The 21,940-nt window shown below is 43.4% G+C and overlaps 1 long non-coding RNA gene across 4 annotated transcripts in view; it reads right to left on the bottom strand.

Annotated features, from left to right (window-relative positions):
- Positions 1-17,045: 17,045 nt before the first annotated feature.
- The window catches only part of LOC141161636 (uncharacterized), a 35,368-nt gene continuing 30,473 nt past the window's right edge, over positions 17,046-21,940 (bottom strand). The window contains exons 5-6 of one of the 4 annotated variants that reach the window (XR_012250663.1): positions 17,765-18,081; positions 17,046-17,671 (exon numbers count right to left, since the gene is read on the bottom strand). This is a non-coding gene — a long non-coding RNA (uncharacterized lncRNA). Of the gene's footprint in view, positions 18,082-21,940 lie in introns of all 4 variants that reach the window. The other 3 variants (XR_012250662.1, XR_012250660.1, XR_012250661.1) reach the window with 3 other exon arrangements.

Below are 21,940 nucleotides of genomic sequence, written 5' to 3'. Positions count from 1 at the left end.
GCGATCGCGCCCGCACAGCCTGTGTGCGCGCGCGATTGCGATGACGTACTAATACGGGTCAGGCTCTTAAAGCCCAGGGCACAGACGCATATTAGTACGTCATGGGCTTTAAAGGGGTTAAGGTCACACTATATAAGTCCATGCCTGTTACATTGATTTATATATTGTGACCAAGTTGTCTAGCACTTTCCAAGTGATGCTAAAATTGCTTGGAAAGTGCTTGACAACCCGCATGCGGAAATGCATGTGAAGAACACTTCACATCCGCATGTCCCTGGCAGGAAAACGCATGTACAATCCGCATGCGTTTTTTCTGCCAGGGAGATGCAGAAACGCTCAGGAAAAAATCCGGAGCATTTCTGCATCGTGGGCACATAGCCTTAAACTTAAATCTGGCATTCCCAATCAATTTTCGCAATGATCTAATGTACATTTTTTGATACTTTTTTCTAATGGTGTACTTAATTTGCACACAAACCATGCACATAAGTTTAATTTATGCATATTACTGAGCAATTATCCTCAAGAGGATTTTCATTCACTAATGAACTTCCTGTTCTTTGTTGTCTCCACCCTATTTTCTCTTTTGTTTTCAGTCCATATGTATATATATGTCTTTTAACTATAGCAATGTAACCTATGATTAAGAACCCCTGTTTGGTTCGAAACGCGTAAGATATGCCTTACATATGGCGCTTATTTAATGGAACTAATAAAATGGACGTTTTAACTTTACATCTCTTGTGATGGATACGGAGAAGGTGCTGGAGTTTTTCTAATCTACTTCTTACTGCTTTTCATCCCTGGATTTGCTACCAAGGATTTCCGTGCACCAGTGGACCCTTATGGCATATGCATGGTAGGCTGAAATTTTCCCCTTTTTTTTTTCCTTATACACCTATATTCAGAGAAATGTTAGATCTGCAACAGAAAAAACTGTGATTTTGTAAAAACTTCAGCAAGCATCAAAGTAAGTGACACATCGCTGGTATCAGGGTCTTTACCCCTACATTATACTGCCCTCAGATACGGTAGCAAAAACCTGGTGACAGATTGCCTTTAAATGCCAATGTCATGCTTGACAGCAACATTTAAGAGGATAAACTGATGTGATTGGATTAGTTACTGTTGGGTGCCAAAAAAACACAGCAATTACAAGGAATTTCCCATTTTGTACACTGCTAAGAGCACGGCATGATTGTTTTCATTCATAAACTTAGGCCTGATTCAGAGATTCGTAATTTTTCTTGTACGTAAAAACATGAATTGGTGTTCATCAGTGTTTAGTCCGTGTGATAAAAAAAATTGATTGATTACGAAGCTCCTCCTATTGATTGCAATGTTAATCATCAACAGCATGCAGACTGCACTGATGGTTTCCATTTGTTGTCTGTGATTTTCATTGATCCATAGAATTGAATGGAAAATTTTGATTTGCGACCCGGATGAAAAACTGGCATATCGCCGTGATTTTTTGTGGGCCACTCTGCAATAAAATATTGACATGTGAACAATCACACAAACCATAATGGGTATATGTTCTACCCAGGGTTGCTTCTTCCACGAGGTGAGCTTATCATCTCACCTTAGGTGGCACTTTGAGGAGCCTGATAAGCAGTGGCATAACTAGAGACCTATGGGATCCCCAAAATTTGGACCTGGTCCCCCTGCTGCATGTTGGTCCAATGTATGGACACTTGTAGCGTTTTAAATCCTATAAGGAAGTATGCCCCCACATTATGTAGTAATGTCCCCAATCCTGTACTAATGTCCATCATCCTGGGCCTCTTCCAGGAATATATGTCCCCCATCCTGGGCCCCTTCCAGGAATATATTTCCGCCATCCTGTGCCCTTTCCTAGTATATATGCCCCCATCATGGGCCCCTTCCTGGTATTTATGTTCTCCATCCTGGCATATATGCCCCGGTCTTGGGTCCTTTCCTGGTATATACAGTCATGGCCAAAAGTATTAAGAATGAGACAAATAGTAATTTTTCCAAAGTTTACTGCTTCATTTTTTGTAATGGCAATTTGCATATACTCCTGAATGTCAAAGAGTGATCAGCTTAACAGCAATTACTGTACTTGCAAAGTCAATATTTGCCCAGAAAATGAACTTTAACCCCCAAAACACATTTCAACATCATTGCAGTCCTGCCTTAAAAGGAGCAGCTAACATCGTTTTAGTGATTGATCCATTAACACAGGTGTGGGTGTTGATGAGGACAGGGCTGGCGATCAGTCATGATTAAGTAAGAATGACATTACTGGACACTTTAAAAGGAGGCTGGTTCTTGGTATCATTGTTTCTCTTCAGTTAGCCATGGTTATCTCTAAAGAAACACGTGCAGCCATCATTGCACTGCACAAAAATGGCCTAACAGGGAAGCGTATCGCAGCTACAAAGATTGCACCTCAGTCAACAATCTATCGCATCATCAAGAACTTCAAGGAGAGAGCTTCCATTGTTGTCAAAAAGGCTCCAGGGCGCCCAAGAAAGACCAGCAAGCGCCAGGACCGTATCTTAAAACTGTTTCAGCTGCGGGATCGGACTACCAGCAGTGCCGAGCTTGCTCAGGAATGGCAGCAGGCTGGTGTGAGTGCTTCTGCACGCACTGTGAGGCGGAGACTCTTTGAGCAAGGGCTGGTTTCAAGGAGGGCAGCAAAGAAGCCACTTCTCTCCAGAAAAAACATCAGGGACCGACTGATATTCTACAAACGGTACAGGGAGCGGACTGCTGAGGACTGGGGCAAAGTCATTTTCTCTGATGAATCCCCTTTTCGATTGTTTGGGACATCTGGAAAACAGCTTATTCGGAGAAGAAGAGGTGAGCGCTACCACCAGTCTTGTCTCATGCCAACTGTAAAGCATCCTGAAACCATTCATGTGTGGGGTTGCTTCTCAGCCAAGGGAATTGGCTCACTCACAGTCTTGCCTAAAAACACAGCCATGAATAAAGAATGGTACCAGAATGTCCTCCAAGAGCAACTTCTCCCAACCGTCCAAGAGCAGTTTGGCGCCCAACAATGCCTTTTCCAGCATGATGGAGCACCTTGCCATAAAGCAAAGGTGATAACTAAATGGCTCATGGAACAAAACAAAGAGATTTTGGGTCCATGGCCTGGAAACTCCCCAGATCTTAATCCCATTGAGAACTTGTGGTCAATCATCAAGAGACGGGTGGACAAACAAAAACCAACAAATTCTGGCAAAATGCAAGCATTGATTATGCAGGATTTGGTCCAAAAGTTGATTGAGGGCATGCCAGGGAGAATTACAGAGGTCTTGAAGAAGAAGGGGCAACACTGCAAATATTGACTTGCTGCATTAACTCATTCTAACTGTCAATATAACCTATTGGTACTCATAATATGATTGCAATTATATTTCTGTATGTGATATAAACATCAGACAAACACTAATAAAAACCAGAGGCCAGCAGATCATGTGAAAATATAATTTTGGTGTCATTCTCAAAACTTTTGGCCATGACTGTATGTTCCCCCTCCTAATATATATGCTCCCCATCCTGTGCTCCTTCCTGGTATATATGTCCTCCATCCTGGTATATATGTCCCACATCCTGGGTTCCTTCTGGGTGTATATGTCCCCCATCCTGAGTTCCTTCCTGGTATACAGTCTTGCTCATTGTTATTGCCACCCATGAAGTTTAAGTACATAATGTGGAATATGTCCAGAAGAAAATGAAAGTTTTTTTGTATAGAGCCCTTGTGTTAAATACAAAAGAGCAAATGATAAACAATAATTTAAAACAAAAATAATGAGAGGGAAAAATAGAAAAACCTAAAGCTTACTGTGAATCTGGTATTGGCACCCTTTACATTAATTTAGTATGGAAATACATTTTGACTCGACTGTGGTAATTCATAAAAGAGTTTCACCTGTCAATTATCAGAATCATAAAAGAGATTCAATTGTCGGTGCCCATGTGACATGAATTAGCCAATGAATGATGACTTCATTGTTTTAAAAAGCCACATGGTAGGCCCTGTTCCTTTGTCACAATGGTGAAGTCAAAGAAGCTGTCTGAGGACATCAGAACTGCTATTATTAGCAAACACAAGACTTCCAAAGGGTATAAGGCCATCTCCAAAGACCTTGGTATCCCAGTTTCAACAGTGCACAATGTTATTAAGAAGTTTGCCAAGCATTGAACCATCAAGAACCTGCCTGAACGTGGGAGAAAGAGGAAAAGTGACAAAAGATGTCTTCGAAGGTTGGTGAAAATGGTGGAAAAACACCACGTCAAACATCCAAAGACTTGAAGGCCAACCTGGAACAGTCTGGGGTCATGGTTTCAACAAGTACCATAAGCCGCACACTAAACCAAGCAGAGCTTTATTGGCGAAGGCCAAGGAAGAAACCATTGCTGAAGAAAAGACATAAATAGGAACAACTGATCTTTGTCAAAGAGTACCTTGACAAACCACAATCCTTCTGGAAAAATGTTCTATGGACAGATGAAACAAAAATAGAACTTTTTGGCAATGCAAAGCAAGTTTGTTTACAGACGACTCAATGAAGCTTATAAGGAAAAGAACACCTTAACAACAGTTAAGCATGGTGGAGAAGCAATAATGCTGTGGGTTTGCTTTGCTGCATCCGTTACTGGAGGTATTGACTGTATCACAGGAATCATGAAATCAGAGAATTATCAAGAGATTTTAGAGTGAAATGTCCTACCCAGTGTAAGAAAACTTGGTTTGAGTCGAAGATCATGGATCTTCCAACAAGACAATTACCCAAAGCACACATCCAAAAATGGTTGAAAAAGAAAAAATGGACTGTTTTAAGATGGCCAGCAATGAGCCCTGACCTCAATCCCATTGAAAATCTTTGGGGTGAGTAGAAATCTGATATTGGGAAAAAGAACCCTGCAAACATTCAAGAGATTGAACAAACTGCAAAGGAAGAGTAGGAGAAAATTCCAGCTGAGAAGTGCAAGAAGCTTACAGATGGATAAAAGAAACGTTTGGAGGCTGTCAGCAATGCCAAAGGCTGTGCAACCAAGTATTAATTAGGGGTGCCTTTATTGCTGCACATGCTGTTTATTCTGTTTTTTTCTTTGAAATTGCAACATAGGAGTTGAAAAACAATATTTTATTATTGCATTTCTTTGGACCACTAATTAAAAAACCCTGAGGATATAACTCTGGTACATTTCCATTTATTTCTGAAGATATTGTACAGTCTATGAAAAAAATGAAGGGGTGCCAATAATGGTGAGCAGCACTGTATATGACCCCATTCTGCCTCTATTCTATAATTCATAAAATTCAGTAAAATGGCGTCGGACAGCACACTTTGTGCATGCGCCGATTCTGACGCTGCACTCCGGCCAGAACAGAAGCGCCACGGCAATATTCCTCCTGGTCAGGTAAGTATGTCCTTATGGCGCCGGAGATCACGGTATGCGTTCAGCGTCTATGTATACCACGATCTCCAGCGTCATACACTCCTCTTACCTGTAATGGCTGGATGTGGTCTTCTGTCTAGAGCCAGACTGCGCAGGCGTGTTGTGTATGCACAGTCTATAGAGGCTTCGGACAGAACCACGCAACTAGCGTTATATTATAGATGTAAACTTCTGGTTTCAACTCTCTCTCTCTCTCTCTATATATCATCAATATTTTTCAACAATCTGACCAGAAAAAAAGCAACCCAACAAAGGCCAGGAAGAAACGTATATGATGTTCTTGTCAAACAAAGAATAACCCTTCAGATCATAAATGGCCGGTCAAGTGGCAGCGCAATAAACACCACAAAACATCCATATGCCTCACAGTCACGTTTCTATGAACATGGAAATATACAGGTGCATCTGTTAATTATTCTAATTTACTGAGATAATGACTTTTGTGTTTTCATTGGCTGTAAGCCATAATCATCAACATTAACAGAAATAAACACTTGAAATAGATCACTCTGTTTGCAATGACTCTATATAATATATGAGTTTCACTTTTTGTATTGAAGAACTGAAATAAATTAACGTTTTGATGATATTCTAATTTAGTGAGATGCACCTGTAGTTACACAATAGTGCCAGATACAGATGACACTCCTGAGAGTGGAAAACCCACTTAATGCTTGGAAGCATTTATCCAGGGTCGCCGTTATGAGGAGGGGGGACAAACTGGGCAAATGCCCAGGTCCCCACCCACAAAGGGGGACAATTGCTTTTGTAGCCCCTTTATGAAGTGCACAGAATGTGTACAGCATTACTTACAGTGAATAATGTTATACACCCTCTGTAGCCCCAGCGCGCATCACTCTCCCGTTCCCTCCGCAGTTTCGGGTCAGAGGTTGAGAGGGAGGGGTATGGGCCACCTCACAGCACAGCAGTGTGTAGATGCTGAGGACAGGAAGCTGCCTGCAGTCTTGTCTGTGTTCCCCTCCTCCTCATCATGGCTGACACTAAACAACTGTCCTGGGATCTGCACAAGTGAAGCAGCAGGACTTGGTAAGTATATATATATATACAGTACAGATCAAAAATTTGGACACACCTTCTCATTTAAAGATTTTTCTGTATTTTCATGACTATGAAAATTGTACATTCACACTGAAGGCATCAAAACTATGAATTAACACATGTGGAATTATATACTTAACAAAAAAGTGTGAAACAACTGAAAATATGTCTTATATTCTAGGTTCTTCAAAGTAGCCACCTTTTGCTTTGATGACTGCTTTGCACACTCTTGGCATTCTCTTGATGAGCTTCAAGAGGTAGTCACCGGAAATGGTTTTCACTTCACAGGTGTGCCCTGTCAGGTTTAATAAGTGGGATTTCTTGCCTTATAAATGGGGTTGGGACCATAAGTTCTGTTGTACAGAAGTCAGGTGGATACACAGCTGATAGTCCTACTGAATAGACTGTTAGCTGCTTTTTTCTTGCCATAATACAAATTCTAAGTAAAGAAAAACGAGTGGCCATCATTACTTTAAGAAATGAAGGTCAGTCAGTCCGAAAAATTTGGCAAACTTTGAAAGTGTCCCCAAGTGCAGTTGCAAAAACCATCAAGCGCTACAAAGAAACTGGCTCACATGAGGACCGCCCCAGGAAAGGAAGACCAAGAGTCACCTCTGCTTCTGAGGATAAGATTATCCGAGTCACCAGCCTCAGAAATCGCAGGTTAACAGCAGCTCAGATTAGAGACCAGGTCAATGCCACACAGAGTTCTAGCAGCAGACACATCTCTTCAACAACTGTTAAGAGGAGACTTTGTGCAGCAGGCCTTCATGGTAAAATAGCTGCTAGGAAACCACTGCTAAGGACAGGCAACAAGCAGAAGAGACTTGTTTGGGCTAAAGAACACAAGAAATGGACATTAGACCAGTGGAAATCTGTGCTTTGGTCTGATGAGTCCAAATTTGAGATCTTTGGTTCCAACCACCGTGTCTTTGTGCGACGCAGAAAAGGTGAACGGATGGACTCTACATGCCTGGTTACCACCGTGAAGCATGGAGGAGGAGGTGAGATGGTGTGGGGGTGCTTTGCTGGTGACACTGTTGGGGATTTATTCAAAATTGAAGGCATACTGAACCAGCATGGTTACTACAGCATCTTTCAGCGGCATGCTATTCCATCCGGTCTGCGTTTAGTTGGACCATCATTTATTTTTCAACAGGACAATGACCCCAACACACCTCCAGGCTGTGTAAGGGCTATTTGACCAAGAAGGAGAGTGATGGAGTGCTACGCCAGGTGACCTGGCCTCCACAGTCACCAGACCTGAACCCAATCGAGATGGTTTGGGGTGAGCTGGACCGCAGAGTGAAGGCAAAAGGGCCAACAAGTGCTAAGCATCTATGGGAACTCCTTAAAGATTGTTGTAAGAACATTTCCGGTGACTACCTCTTGAAGCTGATCAAGAGAATGACAAGAGTGTGCAAAGCAGTCATCAAAGCAAAAGGTGGCTACTTTGAAGAACCTAGAGTATAAGACATATTTTCAGTTGTTTCACACTTTTTTGTTAAGTATATAATTCCACATGTGTTAATTCATAGTTTTGATGCCTTCAGTGTGAATGTACAATTTTCATAGTCAAGAAAATACAGAAAAATCTTTAAATGAGAAGGTGTGTCCAAACCTTTGGTCTGTACTGTATATATATATATATATATATATATATATATATATATATATGTGTGTGTGTCACCCAGGGGGATATAGGGGACTCTGTACCCGGGCCTTTTACCTTGCTTGGGATGTCACGGCAGTCGGCTCCCGGGCCCGTACTCTGGGGTCTCTCTTGAAAAAGGGGTTTTTAGTGTACAGTTTGTTTCGTGACGCCACCTGTGGTTTCCGGTAATGGTTATTGGCGCTGCTGCAGACTTCCGGAGCGATGGCATGGCAGCTGGAATGTTTCCGCTCCCCACAGGCGGAGCGAGCCCCCGGGGCAGTGTAGGTGAAGATGGTGGTGATGCTGGGGCTTGTGGTGCAGGAGAGGTGGCGCAGCGGGAATAACTGACGGAGGCAGTGGAGTGCAGTCATCCGAGTTTTACTCACAGTTCTGTTCAAGTTCCTCAGGTACACTGTACGGGTGTCAGCCTCCCGCGTCGCACTGCGTCTACCAGACAAGGGGTTCAGCACTTTCTCAAATATATCAGGAGCGCTTGACGGAACCCCGCTTTTGTATGTTCCTTTCTAGACCGACTTACCGCGCTGGGTCTCCTCCCTCCTGCCCTGCGCTTCCCACACACAGTCCCGATCGGGTGCTCTGAAGTTCCTCTGGGCAACCTGGAGTTCCCAGACCTACTTGATACCCTTCACAGTGACTAGGGTGAGACTGTGGCAACTGCACCATGGAAGTGCAGAAGCCTCCGGTTTTCCAGCCGAGACCTGGAGTAACACGTCTGGTCCAGGGATTGGTTCCCTTCTTGTGGCCTGATCCCTCTGACACTTGGCAGATTCGGGCGTACGGGTTCCGTCCTGCACTCACCGTACCGCCTGGGATCACTTATGTTACCGGAGCCTTTCTCCTCTGCTCCCCTCCTGGGCCTCTATTACTAGGCCCCACTCCTGGAGCAGAACTCCTAAAGAGACTCTGCTCCCCTCCTTTCCTTACTACTCACTGTCCTTCTCTGTCCTGCCACCCTAAGATGGCTTCCCTTTATATATACCTCCTATCAAAGTGCTCCCCTACTCTACATCCTCCACCCACACCCACTACTGTTTCCCCCTCTCTTTGGTTCCCCCCACTCCAGTCAGGGACAGGGCTCAGCAGGAACACAGTGCATCTTGCCCTTCCAGCTGGCCTGGAGTAGTGTAGTGTTGAATGCGGGTGTTGGGGTTCTGGGCATCACTCCCTCCTTACCTGAGAGAAGGAGACACCACACCTCTGGGTGAGGTGCAGTACCTCTGTGGCGACTGAACCCTCAGGGGCGCCACATATATATATATATATGTGGTGCCCCTGTGGGTTCAGTCACCACAGAGGTACTGCATCTTACCCAGAGGTGTGGTACCCCACTCTCAGGTAAGGATGGAGTACTGCCTGGGACCGAAACACGTGCATCCAACACTACACTACTCCAGACCAGCAGGATGGGCAAGATGCATTGCTGCACTGCTAAGCCCTGTCCCTGGCTGGAGTGGGGGAACCAAGAGAGGGGGAACCATGTAGTGGGTGTGGGTGGAGGAAGAAGTTCAGGGGAGCACTTGAGAAGGAGGATATAAAAAGGGAAGCCATCTTGGGAGTGAGTCAGTCCAGTCAGAGTGTACAGTTAGAGGAGGAGCAGGAGCTCTGCTCAAGGAGGAGGGCCTAGTGAGAGAGGCTGTAGCGCCGGCGTCCCTGCCCTCTGCTAGGCAGGGACACTGTTCCCCTCACCTCCCTGCTCCGTGCCCGGCGTCCTCCTCCCGCTCTGCTGGCAGCGCGCGCTCCTTCCCGGCCACTGTGCTTAGGGCGCGCGCGCTCTCCCTCCCTCTTAAAGGGGCCGCGCGCGCCGTCCTAAGGAGTCCCCGGCCAATGGCCGGAGGACTTCACCATATATAAGGCACCTCCTCCAAAATGGAGGTGCCCGAGCAATGTTGTTGCACTGTTTACTACTCTGCTTCAGCCCTCAGGTCCCGTTGCCAGTTACCTGCCAGATTCCTGCCTGATTATCTGCTACCTGCCTGCTAGTCTGAGGTCCGACGGTCTGCCTTACTACTCCTGTCAGTCTGTCTAAGGACCAGCCTGCCCGCTCACCTGGGAGCGCACTTCAGCCACCTGCCTGCTTGCCTGAGGTCCGACGGTCTGCCTTCCAACTCCTGTCAGTCTGTCTATGGACCAGCTTGCCCGCTCACCTGGGAGCACACACCTGCTACCTGCCTGCTAGTCTACCTGGAGGCCCCGCCGTCACGTGCTGTGACCACCTGCCTGTCCAGTGACTCCTGCTCGCTCACCTGGGAGCGCTCATCTGCTGCCTGTCTGCTAGCCTACCTGGAGGCTCTGCCGTCACGTGCTGTGACCACCCGCCTGTCCAGAGACTTCTGCCCGCTCACCTGGGAGCGCTCATCTGCCGCCTGTCTGTTGGTCTTCCTGGAGGCTCCGCCGTCACATGCTGTGACCACCCGTTCATCCAGAGACTCTCGCCTGCTCACCTGGGAGCTCACGTCTATCATCAGCCGCCACAGGTCGTACCAACCCTTTACCTAGAGACTGCCCCGGTCACTTGCCGTGACCATCTGCCCGTTCATCCAGAGACTGCCCCGGTCACTTGCCGTGACCATCTGCCCGTTCATTCAGAGACTGCCCCGGTCACTTGCCGTGACCATCTGCCTATTCATTCAGAGACTGCCCCGGTCACTTGCCGTGACCATCAGCCCGTTCATCCAGAGACTGCCCCGGTCACTTGCCGTGACCTCCAGCCCGTTCACTCAGAGACTGTCCCGGTCACCTGCTGTGACCTCCTGCCCGTCTTCCCTGGTCTCCACCCGCTCCCTTACAAGGACTGCCCCCTTGTATAGTAGCTCAGAGGTTCCGCCTCCCAGACCCGTTACAGAGGCTCAGGACAGACTGTAGAGAGGAGCAGGAAGAAAGGCTCCAGAACAGAAAGGATCCCAGGACACGGGCAGTGCGGATGCCACCAGTGCGCCCGAACCCACCAGGAGTGGAAGGATCAGGCCGCAGAGAGGAGACCGGCCCCTAAACTAGCAGAGTTCTTCAAGTCTCAACTAGATAACCGGAGGGTGCAGCATTTCAGGGGGCCGCACAGCCCTTCATGTGCTCGCCAGAGGTAACCTGACTGCCATTAGGAACCGAGATGAGATCCTCAGACCCCTTGTGAGACCATATGCTGGTGCGGTTGGCCCTGGGTTCCTCCTAATGCAGGACAATGCCAGACCTCATGTGGCTGGAGTGTGTCAACAGTTCCTGCAAGATGAAGGCATTGAAGCTATGGACTGGCCCGCCCTTTCCCCAGACCTGAATCCGATTGAGCACATCTAGGACATCATGTCTTGCTCCATCCACCAATGTCACGTTGCACCACAGACTGTCCAGGAATTGGCGGATGCTTTAGTCTAGGTCTGGGAGGAGATCCCACAGGAGACCATCCGCAACCTCATCAGGAGCATGCCCAGGCAAGTGAATGCATATTCGTTCCTCTGCACGCACATAATTCCAGCGTAGAGAGGAGTGAATGTGCTGGCAGCAGCAGCTCAATTCAGTGTCTGAGAGTGCGCGCTGCACCTCAAATGCTGACATGAGCTGTTGCAGACAGGACGCAGCGCTGGAGCAGAGGTGAGGAAGGAAGGTGAATATAAATGTTTATTTTTTTAAGTGTGCTGTGATGGGGTTATACATACCAGGATTAGGAGATGAAGAGGCTGTGCATACTAGGATTGGGGGATGAGGGGGCCATGCATACCAGGATTGGGGGATGAGGAGGCCATGCATACCAGGATTGGGGGATGAGGAGGCCATGCATACCAGGATTGGGGGATGAGGGGGCCATGCATACCAGGATTTGGGGGATGAGGAGGCCATGCATACCAGGATTGGGGGATGACAGGTGACATGCATACCAGGATTGGGGGATGAGGGGGCCATACATACCAGGATTGGAGGGATGAGGAGGCCACTCATACCAGGATTGGGGGATGAGGAGGCCATGCACACCAGGATTGAGGGATGAAGGTGCCATACATACCAGGATTGGGGGATGAGGGGGCCATACATACCAGGATTAGGGGGATGAGGAGGCCATGCATGCCAGGATTAGGGGATGTGGGGACAATGCATACCAGCATTGGGGGATGAGGGGTGCCATGCATACCAGGATTGTGGAATGAGGGGGCCATGCATACCAAGATTGTGGGATGAAGGGGTCATGCATACCAGGACTGGGGATTTTGTGGCCATCCATACCAGGATTGGGGATGAGGGGGACAAACATACCAGGATTGGGGATGAGGGAGCAATACTTACCAGGATGGGGAAATTTACCAGTAGCTGCTGCATTTCCCACCCTAGGCTTATGCTCGAGTCAATAAGTTTTCTCAGTTTTTTGTGGTAAAATTAGGTACCTCGGCTTATACTCGGGTCGGCTTATACTCGAGTATATACAATATATGTATACTGTATGTGTGCATATATGCAGTATATTGTGTAAATAAATGCATATACTGTATATACTGTATATGTACAGTACAGACCAAAAGTTTGGACACACCTTCTCATTTAAAGATTTTTCTGTATTTTCATGACTATGAAAATGGTACATTCACACTGAATGCATCAAAACTATGAATTAACACATGTGGAATTATATACTTAACAAAAAAGTGTGAAACAACCGAAAATATGTCTTATATTTTAGGTTCTTCAACGTAGCCTCCTTTTGCTTTGATGACTGCTTTGCACACTCTTGGCATTCTCTTGATGAGCTTCAAGAGGTAGTCACCGGAAATGGCCTTCCAACAATCTTGAAGGAGTTCCCAGAGATGCTTAGCACTTGTTGGCTCTTTTGCCTTCACTCTGCGGTCCAGCTCACCCCAAACGATCTCGATTGGGTTCAGGTCTGGTGACTGTGGAGGCCATGTCATCTGGCGTAGCACCCCATAACTCTCCTTCTTGGTCAAATAGCCCTTACACAGCCTGGAGGTGTGTTTGGGGTCATTGTCCTGTTGAAAAATAAATGATGGTCCAACTAAACGCAAACCGGATGGAATAGCATGCTGCTGCAAGATGCTGTGGTAGCCATGCTGGTTCAGTATGCCTTCAATTTTGAATAAATCCCTAACAGTGTCACCAGATAAGCACCCCCACACCATCACACCTCCTCCTCCATGCTTCACGGTGGGAACCAGGCATGTAGAGTCCATCCGTTCACCTTTTGTGCGTCGCACAAAGACACGGTGGTTGGAACCAAAGAACTCAAATTTGGACTCATCAGACCAAAGCACAGATTTCCACTGGTCTAATGTCCATTCCTTGTGTTCTTTAGCCCAAACAAGTCTCTTCTGCTTGTTGTCTGTCCTTAGCAGTGGTTTCCTAGCAGCTATTTTACCATGAAGGCCTGCTGCACAAAGTCTCCTCTTAACAGTTGTTGTAGAGATGTGTCTGCTGTTAGAACTCTGTGTGGCATTGACCTGGTCTCCAATCTAAGCTGCTGTTAACCTGCGATTTCTGAGGCTGGTGACTCGGATAATCTTATCCTCAGAAGCAGAGGTGACTCTTGGTCTTCCTTTCCTGGGGCGGTCCTCATGTGAGCCAGTTTCTTTGTAGCGCTTGATGGTTTTTGCAACTGCACTTGGGGACACTTTCAAAGTTTGCCCAATTTTTCGGACTGACTGACCTTCATTTCTTAAAGTAATGATGACCACTCGTTTTTCTTTACTTAGCTGCTTTTTTCTTGCCATAATACAAATTCCAACAGTCTATTCAGTAGGACTATCAGCTGTGCATCCACCAGACTTCTGCACAACACATCTAATGGTCCCAACCCCATTTATAAGGCAAGAAATCCCACTTCTTAAACCTGACAGGGCACACCTGTGAAGTGAAAACCATTTCCGGTGACTACCTCTTGAAGCTCATCAAGAGAATGCCAAGAGTGTGCAAAGCAGTCATCAAAGCAAAAGGCTACTTTGAAGAACCTAGAATATAAGACATATTTTCAGTGGTTTCACACTTTTTTGTACAGTATATAATTCCACATGTGTTAATTCATAGTTTTGATGCCTTCAGTGTGAATGTACAATTTTCATAGTCATGAAAATACAGAAAAATCTTTAAATGAGAATGTGTGTCCAAACTTTTGGTCTGTACTGTATGTATGTATGTAATCATATATAAACTGAATATATATGTTGCTGTGTGTATATACTTTATATATGTGTTTGTACATACTGTATGTGTCTGTATATATATATATATGCAGTATATAGTGTATGTTTATATGTGTATAATGTATATACAGTATATAAAATATGTGTGTACATGTATAGTGTATATCTGTTATGTGCTGCATACGTAGTTCTGTAATTGCAGTGTCACCATAACAGGGATCATCTCTAAGCACAGTTTATGTCTTATGTAAGCGTTTTACATTAGGGCCTGTTCACACTGTTTTTCTTTACTGAGCCTGGTGGTTTCTGCCTGAATTTCCTATGGAGCCATAGACTACAATGACAGGAATGAAGTTCAAATAAATTCCATGTGTGATTTTTTTTCTGTATATGTCTGTCTGTTCCAACAGCCACAGAAAAATGGACACTTTAGAAAAAAAAAGAGACTTTAAGAAAATAAATCAGACGGTCAATATCAGGAAGAAAAAAAAAAGCAAATGGAATTCATTTGAAGTCCGCTTGTGTCATTGTAGTCTGTGGCCCCATCGGGAATTTGTGTGAATCCTATTTTGGGGGGATTCAAGCAGAGCCCCAGGACGCACCGCAGAAAAAGTGTGAAAAGGGTTGAATATACTATAGTATGGAATAGTGCAGTCTACTATACAACTCCAAACTCTCCCAGTACAGCAGACAGACAGACACAGACCACAAGACACTTTTTTTTATAAATCCGTTGCATGTCAATTCTTCCAGCATTTCTGCAGCGTTTTTTTTCCCTATTCAAATGAATGGGAGACAAAAAGGCTGAAAAAACACAGAATTTTTCCTGCCAACACTCTGGTTTTTGATGCAGAACAATCCGCAGAAAAACTGTGCAAGTGAACAGACCTTACAGGGGTTTCTGAGAATGTAAAAATAATTCTCATGAAATGATGACTCCCCCGCGGCTCCAGCACTGATGCTCTAGAAGTCTATGGCAGTCGTGGTACTTGGCTGCAGTGATCTTGTGGCTCTACCTCTAGCTGCAAATTGAATAATGACTATCAGGGTCACGGGAGCATCGGCACTAAAGCCAGAGGGGATTTAGAAGGGTAGCTTGGGGGACATATAGGACTTTTTTATCACTTTTTTTTCTGCCATTTGTGAGGTAGGATGTACAAAAATTCTGCTAATATTTTCTATTTGACTGTTAGATTTCATTCACACGGCTGTATTTTCAGTCCGAGTGTTAACCATGAAGAAACCAGACAGCACTCGGACCAATGTGATCCAATGGGGCAGTGCAGATGAGTGATTTTTTTTTCACTGACTGAATTGCAGCATGCACTAGTTCCTACCATAAACCAGATGAGACACCCATTCAAGCCTATGGGTGCGTCATAAAAAATCAGATGCCACAATATAGCATCCGATTTTACATTGTAGTTCTGTAACATAAGAAACTGTAAATGGTCCTGTAAAGGGTTAATAACTGCTGCTGTAAAACACGGATTGTACACGGAAGACAAGTGAGAAAAAAATTGTTTTCTAAATGAAACTCTGAAAGATGTTTTATACGGTCGTGTGACCCTACGCTGAGGCCCCCTTCCCACGTCACTGTGTCCAGCACATGTGGCATCCATACAGTATGTGTGACATTTTTTACGGATACCAAATGTACTCATTTCAACCTATGGTGCTGCTCACATGTCCGTTTTTTACCCGGCAGCTGATGACAGGGGCCAATACAAGTCTATGGGTGTAAACACATCCAGCACACGGATGGCACCTGGGTACAGTCCATGTGCCGTGTGTATGTGTTTACAATGCTTCTCCTATGCTTTCAATGTTAATTTCATTTCCAGTATCCATACCGGAAAAACACGGATGACACAGATGGCACACGGATGACACATTGATTACATCAGTACTGGTGTAATGCCATGTTCACACGTTCAGTATTTGGTCAGTATTTTACATCAGTATTTGTAAGCCAAAAGCAAGAGTGAGTGATAAATACAGAAGTGGTGACGTGTTTCTATTATACTTTTCCTCTGATTGTTCCTCTCCTGATTTTGGCTTACAAATACTGATATAAAATACTGACCAAATACTCAACATGGGCACGTGGCCAAACAGTGTTGTTGGTGGAATATTTCAGGATTGGGATCCTCAATTTGTCTAAAACCGGTCCTGCATGTGTCCCTGCATATATAGCGAGGTCTTAGCATTATGGAAACCTGTTTACTATAAATGTGAGTTACTGCAAATTATTACTTCTTGTATAAAAATACTCCTCAAAATTGCAAAAAAGAGTATTCATAACCTGCGGTAAAATAAGCAGTGCGACCTGTGCTCCTATGAATGCTCACCAATGTACCAGTATGTATTTTGTTTTTAAACATTTTGCTACTTTTCTTTTTTCCCAGTGATGTTCATAGGCTTCCATTATTTATGTTATAGTATCATCCATATTTATTCCCCTCAGCACAGGCAATATGTCCGCTCTTTCCCCATAGAGTAGGACCCACTGACATATTTTTATTTTATTTTCAATTAATTTTTATTTGTTTTTCTCAGATTAAAACAATTGTAGCTATTTATGACAAAGACGCAATCAATTATACAATCAATAGTTGCTTTACAATCAGGATCATTAGGTATGACTCATTTTTGTAAGTAATTTTTATTTGATTTTACAATGCAATGAATACAATACAAAGTATAAAGCTCGCTCGCACATAGGGGGTTCATCTACAGAGTGTTGGGCACGCAGGCCTCAGAATATCACAATACATATTACATTATCAAATGCAGAGAAAGCGATCCCTATGTAACAAAACCTAAAATCAAAATCTATTATCATTACCAGAAATACATAAAGACACATAACAATATTCATCTACATTCAACTGGGACATTGAAATCTCAATAAATTGTCAATTTTGCTTTCAGACTTTCTAGAAAGTCACTTCTACAATATTTCTTTCTTTGAGCAATATCTAGAAATATATACTGTACAGTAGCTTCATATTCTGTTAGGAATTTACTTGCTTGTTCCTCCTTTTTTCGGAATCTACCCTATCGGTGTGTAATATTTTTGTTTTATTTGTGTGATTAGTTCGGACAAGGTGGTAACTGATCTTACAACCAATGTTTCAAGTAGGAGCACATGTAATAAACAAGATGGATACATGTAATGTTTGGAGCTTTCATTGCCTTCAAACGATGAATTAAACAGTATGAGCTGAGTGATATTTCTATCACCCCCTCCCCGACAATCCTCCACTGATTACCTGAATGAGTACATAACCAAAACCCATGAGATACAGTCTTAGGTGTCTGGCATTTAGGGCAGGTAGTTATTCTGTCCAGTTTCAATTCTGCCCTAAGTGGGTCAAAATAATAAATTACATTGTACATAGGTTTAACCCTCTGAATTTACTGTCTTGCCAGTAATTTTCCATATATATTCTGTTACCTGGAAGTAACTTGCAGATCATTGGACGGTGACTTGTGCGGAAGACGCTGAGTCTTTGTGCTGAGATCTCTGCTGGAACGTGGACTTTTATGACTTTGATATATCAGCTTGTACATGACACTGTCCCTACAGAAGACATGATATATTGTCATTTACATCCCAGAAGAGGCGACACGTGACGTCCCATATCTGCACAGTACCAGGGCTGGGGTCAGATATAACCAGAAGCTCCTCACCGGAACCAACCGACACATTCCAACTGTCATCTCACAAGGGCAGAAAAAGAAAGCATCTGATTGGTTGGTTCTACTGTCACTCTGAAATGATAGAAAACAGAGCAAGCAGCTGATTGGTTCATTCCACCTGTCACTTATATAAATGACAGAATCAAGGAGGAAGCATCTGATCATTCAGAGGTTCACGTGTAAAACTGTGTATGGAGAAATATGTCACATGATATGATATTTAAATCATTCATAATCCATATCTGTTACAGATTACAGATTCCAGCTTGATAATTAAAATATAATTTTATTATTATTAATACATAAAACAAGAAAACAATTAAAAAGAAAGGGCAATAGGCCTCCAAAAAGGGGAACGCAGACAGTATATTACAGATCTAAATAGTAAGATAGGATTTCTATATGCAGATATATCCAAAGCATAAGTGCAAAAAATCATCTAAAGGAAAGAGCATATAAGCATATAGGCTATTCATGCCACAATGACAAGGCTTAATGCTGTAACAGATAAGGGTTTTGAATTTATTGCCAGTGTCTAGCCTTACTAATTTTGCTTGGGACATATATGATTAATGATATTTAAATCATACCTTGAATTTATGAACCCTTTTTACAAAAATAACAAAAAAGGAACGGACCCCATATTGGAATCCCTCACTAATAAGTCATAAAATGTAACTTTAATTTTAAATTGTAGAAAAATTGCTATAGGGTATTACTAAAATATTGTCCCTAATCTGTTCAATCTCATATTATAAGGTATACACCTATATTTGATATGGATGACACACGGGAAGTCACCAACTTTATAACACAATAGGACAAACAGACATGGTAACACAAAACCCATTCATTCATAAAGAAAGACACTAAAACACAGATATTGGATAAAGAAAAGGCCGTGATGTTTATTTTAAGAGTCACATATTCCGTTTTCTTGTAATAAATAATTATATAACCACAAGTTATTAAATATTAAAAAAAAAAAAAAACAAGAAAAGACCAAATCCACCCAGCAAGGCAGGTTTTACTGAACAGCTGATTAGGAAATCCAGCCTTTTTATATACGGTGGGGAAAAAAAGTATTTAGTCAGCCACCAATTGTGCAAGTTCTCCCACTTAAAAAGATGAGAGAGGCCTGTAATTGACATCATAGGTAGACCTCAACTATGAGAGACAAAATGAGAAAACAAATCCTGAAAATCACATTGTCTGATTTGGAAAGAATTTTTTTTTACATTTTGGTGGAAAATAAGTATTTGGTCAATTACAAACAAGCAAGATTTCTGGCTTTCACAGACCTGTAACTTCTTCTTTAAGAGGCTCCTCTGTCCTCCACTCATTACCTGTAGTACTGGCACCTGTTTGTACTTGTTATCAGTATAAAAGACACCTGTCAGCAACCTCAAACAGTCACACTCCAAACTCCACTATGGTAAAGACCAAAGAGCTTTCAAAGGACACCAGAAACAAAACTGTAGCCCTGCACCAGGCTGGGAAGACTGAATCTGCAATAGGCAAGCAGCTTGGTGTGAAGAAATCAACTGTGGGAGCAATAATTAGAAAATGGAAGACATACAAGACCACTGATAATCTCCCTCGATCTGGGGCTCCACACAAGATCTCACCCCATGTGGTCAATTCATGCGAATATTCATGAGCTTTAATAGCGGTCACACTGACCGCAGAGCGGCAGCAGGAGTCGCGCTGCGGTACAGTGTGCCGGCTATTAAGAGAAATGAATATTCATTGCTCTCCACGCCCATGGGCATGGGGAGCAGGGAATATTTATTTTCTTTAGTAGCGGGCACAACGTAGGCTCCAGCAGGCGGCTGCTGCCTTCTGTGCCCCGCTGATCCCCCGTGGCCGCTCCACCACACCCACCACCATGCGGCCATACAATAATATAGTATTCGGACTAAAAGACACACCCTCCACTTTCCTCCAAAATTTTGGAGGACAAAAATGAGTCTTATAGTCTGAAAAATACAGTACTTATTTTCCACCAAAATTTGAAAAAAATTTCTTTCCAAATCAGACAATGTGATTTTCAGGATTTGTTTTCTTATTTTATCTCTCATAGTTGAGGTCTACCTATGATGTCAACTGGCATAAACTGATTATAACCTGCTCGTGTAAAACACTGAAAAAAATTAAATTGACCTTTGACCTTAACAATCCCATAAAAACCTATATGTGGAAATAAACCAACACCTGGAATGCATTTTATAAAGGGTTTGTGTTACCATGAGACTCCCATTTTATTTTATTTTATTTATGGGGGGGCTTCCATAATAGCACAAGTCCCGCCAACACGTTTCACCACAGGTGCGGCATCATCAGGGACTGGGACACTGGCAAGAATCAGTGTCCCATTCATCGAAGTGGGTGTTTTCATTGGGGCCTGCATTTCTTCTCCCTGTATGAGTTCCTATCTGATAACACCCACTTGGACTTGACAAAACTCATTAGGTGCCAAATACTTTGATTGCTAATATCTCCGCACCTGAGAGGCGAAATGAAAAATAAATAGATAAAATGTTTTACTCCACTCAGCAGCAACTATTACATTGTGTGTTCAGTTCAACATTGAAAGTGGTGTGGTTTTTATTTGCTTTGTATTTTACATATATTTATGATTTCTCATAATATGAACTTTAGAAATTGTACATATTATGTTATCAGGTTTCTTTTTCCACTCATGGACCACAAAGATCCCAAAACCTGGACAGGGAACATCTAACTTTTTAAATTGGTGTGACTTTCATTAATCCAGGATCACCCTGATATTCTAAAATATAATGGCTAGATGCACTGTGGTGAATAAACCCATGTCTAATGCTAAAGCACCACTCCAGCGATTTTTTTTTATATTTCAGTGCCATAGTGGTGCCACTAACATAAGTTCCCTGATTCTAGCATTATACTAACCAGATACTGTCTTCAGCTCTTCCCAGTGCCGCTCCGGTCCCTTCATTTTGTGACTGTATTTTCTGACTGACCAGAAGTTTGAGGTAACGATCACAAGCTCTCAATGCAAGTCTATGAGAGCCTTGTTCTGGCCTCATTCTGGCTCTCAAATCTATGAGATTGACTTTTGGCTCACCCAGCACAACCCGCAGAGGATGACCGGAGCAGCAAAACACATGATAACAGCGGATGATAAGTATAATACTAGGGGCAGGGAATTTCCATTACTGACACTATCCAAGTGCTGAAATAAAAAAGAACATTGGAGTGGGGCTTTATTGCTCATCTGTCAGTAGGATCACCCCTCCTAAGCCGTCTATATGGGCACGCAGGTCATAGGAAGCTGAATAAAATGATACCTTGATATCTGCAATCCAATTCCTTACTCCAGAGAAATCCACATTCTTTAAATACTGTATGTAAATGAACTGTTAAGATCTATGGGCGGGACATAGATCTCTCTGAGCTTATTTTAAATGCAATGGAGGTATTATCAGTGTGAGACATTTAGATCAGGAGAGCAGACTGTCAGTCATTACATGTCTCACAATGGTAACTCACCCTTTTCATTTAAAATAAATTCAGAGAGATCTATGTCCCACCCTTAGATCTTAACAGCTCATTTACATATTTAAAGAATGTGCATTTCTCTGGAGTATGGAATCGGGTTGCAGATATCAAGGTATCATTTTATCCAGCTTCCTATGACCTACATGCCCATATAGATGGCTTAGCAGGGTTGATCCTACTGACAGATTCCCTTTAAATCTATACTTATTTATGCATTCTCTTAATGTGATAGTGGGCATTTCCTATATACATAAGTCCACACGGACATTTTAATAGGTATACTACGAAGTTACTACTGCAATTCAAAAACAGTTTGCGCTCAAAAAATTCCCCTGATATAAATGTAACAAATGTTTTTGTTGCTTGTGGTAGTATTACAACACTCACACCT

This window comes from Phyllobates terribilis, unplaced genomic scaffold, assembly GCF_046119375.1.
Source record: "Phyllobates terribilis strain yellow unplaced genomic scaffold, ASM4611937v1 Scaffold_9__5_contigs__length_417890890, whole genome shotgun sequence".
Taxonomy (NCBI): Eukaryota; Metazoa; Chordata; class Amphibia; order Anura; family Dendrobatidae; genus Phyllobates; species Phyllobates terribilis.
The sequence above is the reverse complement of the archived record's forward strand: the minus strand, read 5'-3'. Positions and strand labels throughout refer to the sequence as shown.